Consider the following 3,748-nt stretch of genomic DNA (forward strand, 5'->3'; position numbering starts at 1 on the left):
CAGACAAAATGTTGACTGGGGTTACAGTAATCCAGACTGGTAAAGCTAAAGAACCACTTCCAAAGCTCACCCATATGCGTGGCAAGTTAATGCTGGTTGTTGATAGGAGACCTCATTGCCTTGCCTCATGAACCTCTCTATAGGACTCCTTGGGTGTCCTTTCAAAGTGTCAGCTGGCTTCCTCCAGAGTAAATTATCTAACAGAGAGAGAGAGAGAGAAACCCCAGTGTTGTTATGCCCTAGGCTTGAAAGTCATACTCTGTTTTTTTCATAATATTCTATTTGTTACATATGACAGCTTTATTTCATATGGGAGGTACTACACAAGGGCAGTGGAATATCAGGAGGTAATGATAATTGGTGGACATTTCTTAAGTTGGCTATTATATATGCTTTTAAAAATGTGTATTCTACTGTTGCTGGATATGGTGTTATAAATACACATTAGCTCAAGCTTTTTATTTGTATTACTCAAATCTTCTATAGTCTCATTTTTTATTTTAAAATAATATTACTCAGCCATCAGAAAGGATGAATACCTACCATTTACATCGACATGGATGAAACTGGAGGGTATTATGCTAAGTGAAATAGTCAATCAGAGAAAGGCGATTATCATATGGTTTCACTCATATATGGAATATAAGAAATAACGCAGAGGATCATAGGGGAAGGGAGGGAAAACTGGGAAGAAATCAGGGAGGGAGACAAACCATGAGAGACTCTTGACTCCGGGAAACAAACTGAGGGTTGTGGAAAGGGAGGTGGGTGGGTGGATGGGGTAACTGAGTGATGGGCATTAAGAAGGGCAGGTGATGTGATGAGCACTGAGTGTTATATGCAACTAATAAATCATTGAACACTACATCAAAAACTAATGATGTAGTATATGTTGGCTAATTGAATTTAAATAAAAAAAAAGAAGAGGATATTAGAACACAGACACACGTGGAAGAAAGAAAGACAGTGCAAAGACAGAGGGAGAAAATGGCCATTTATGAGCCAAGGAGAGAAGCTTTAAATCTTGGACTTGGACACCTTGATCCTGGATTTATAATTTCTAGAAATGGGAGAAAATAATTTGTATTATTTAAGCCACTGAGTCTTTGTTACTTTTTTATGGCAGCCCTAATAAATGAATATACTCAGTAATGACATCCAAAAAAAAAAAGATGCATTCTAAAATAAAATAAAATAAAATAATGTATAACGTATGCATAGTAAAGCATACAAATCTTGAAATTTGACATATCAAGAAGTGGGACATTACTAACACCCAGAAATCTCCTCCAGGCCCCATCTGAGTAACTACTTCCACAAAGGGAACCATTATTCTGACTTTTAACATTGTAGTTTAGTTTTTCCTGCCTTTCTTTTAAAAAAGGTACATAAATAAAATCATAGAGTAAACACTCTTTCGTTCCTAGCTACTTTTGCTCAATTTTATGAGTTTCAGCCATGTGGTTTCATATAGAAGTGGTGATTTGCCTTCATTGCCTTATATAATTAGACTATATAATTACATGAAAACATTTATATTTTAGCTGTTAATGTTCATTTAGGTTATTTTCAGTTTGTAGCTATTATAAAGAATGTAACTATAATAATTTTTATACATGTATTTGGTGTACAGATGCTTACAGTTCTATAAAGCTCATAATTAGAGTGAAACTGCTGAGTCAGAGGTATGATTATGTCTAATTTGAAAGGTATTTCCAAATATTTTTCTCAATTGATTTTACCAAATTATGGTCCTTCCATAAGCATATGAAATTTCGAGTTGCTTCACATCCTCACCATCCTTGATATAAACTGTTTTTTATATTTTAAAATTTTAGTTTTTCTATGTATGCATAGTAGAATTTGTTATAATTTTGGTTTATATCTCCCTGATGCTTAATTTTTTAAAAAGACTTTATTTATTTGAGAGAAAGAGGGGAGAGCACACGTGCGAGGGTGTGAGGGGCAGGGGAGGGAGTAGCAGGGAGCCCCTCATATGGGTCTCAATGTGGGGGGGGCTCCATGCAGGGCTCCATGCAGAGCTTGATCCCAGAACCCTGGGATCATTACCTGAGCCAAAGGCAAACACTTAACTGACTCAGCCACTCAGGTGACCCTCTCCCCGACATTTAATTTAAAAAAATGTTTGTGTGGAGGTCCAGTCGGTTAAGCGTCAAATTCTTGATTTCAGCTTAGGTGATCTCAGGGTCTTGGGATGGAGCCCGAGTCAGGCTCCAAGCTCAGCAGGGAGTCTGCTTCCTCTCTTCTCTCCCTCTGCCCCTCCCCCTGCTCCTGCATGTACTCTCTTTCTCTCTAAAATAAATAAAATAAAAATTTTTAAAAAATGTGTAGTAAATATATACATATACATTAAATATAAACTTCGCTAATATAAAGGGATATATTGTATACAATTTACAAATAAAAATTAAAAATTAAAAACTGTAAATTATATAGCTAATCTGTGGTTGCATTTTGAAAAATGGAATTTTGCCCAGTCCACTAAATGTTTTGTCAATGAGCATATTGTCATTAAATCATGTATGTTATATACTCTTAAAATATTTCTCTGACTCATAGAAATTATATTTATTAAACTGAAACCTCTTTCAGTTAAAGGAGTAGCACTACACATACCACTGGTTTAGTAGAAGACAACTAGTTTCTCATATCTGCCTCTGTATTCAATCTGTTGACATATTACATGTGATATTTGAGGTTTCTGGAAAACACTGAACACACATGAAACAATTAGAGTGAAAGACATAAATAGCATTGAAGTATTATTTTGAAAATAGTTTTGATCTGTGGATCTGCTAAAAGGTCTTATGGACTTTAGGGGTCCACAGGCCATACTTTGAAAACTATCAGAATTCTGCATGCAGACACAGGTTCAAGTTTTTATAAGAATTTAGAATATGGTATAAATGTTTTCAAATCAGTGAGGAGGAATTATTTTACACATTTTGTGTGTATTTTTATTATCTTACTGTAGAGAGAGCTGTCCTAAGCCACATAAGAAAACAAAAATTCATAAAGGAATATATTGATAGATTTCACGCCATAAAAAGTAAAAACATTGGAATGGCAAAAGCCACCCAAAAACCTGGAAGTTAAGTGATCATCTGGGAAAAAATATTTGCAACATATGTAACAAATAGCAGGGTTAACATCCATTATATTAAACAAACAAGCAAAAAAACCCTCTAAAAATTAATAAGAAAAGTACAGAAAAATGTGTAGTAATATAGGCAAAGTAAATGAATAAGCAACTCACAGAAAAATATAAATATATTGAGATATTAAATATATTAAAATATACTCCACTCTAGCATTATTCAAATAAAAACAAATTATATACTATTAAGAGATACCCCACTCTAGAATTATTCAAATAAAATATATTAAGAGATACTGCACTCTAGCATTATTCAAATAAAAACAAATTAAAATAACAAGTCATACAATTTTTACTAATGAGATTAGCAAAATTTAAAAAGATTTATAAAATTCAGTGTTGATCTGTATGAGCAACAGAGAAGTGTCAGAAGTAATTGGATTGTACAAATAGTATTAACATGAAAAAAATTGCCAATGTATATAGAAATTTTAAATGTGCATGTGTTTGACTTATAAGTTCCATTTTTAGGAATCTATCTGTAGAAATACTTACAGATGCACATGAAGATGTTAGAACAAAGATATTTTGGCAGCATTTGTTTGTAATATCAAAATAGTGAGATCATAA

The sequence above is a fragment of the Neomonachus schauinslandi genome, chromosome 4 (assembly GCF_002201575.2).
Source record: "Neomonachus schauinslandi chromosome 4, ASM220157v2, whole genome shotgun sequence".
In the NCBI taxonomy this organism is placed as follows: domain Eukaryota; kingdom Metazoa; phylum Chordata; class Mammalia; order Carnivora; family Phocidae; genus Neomonachus; species Neomonachus schauinslandi.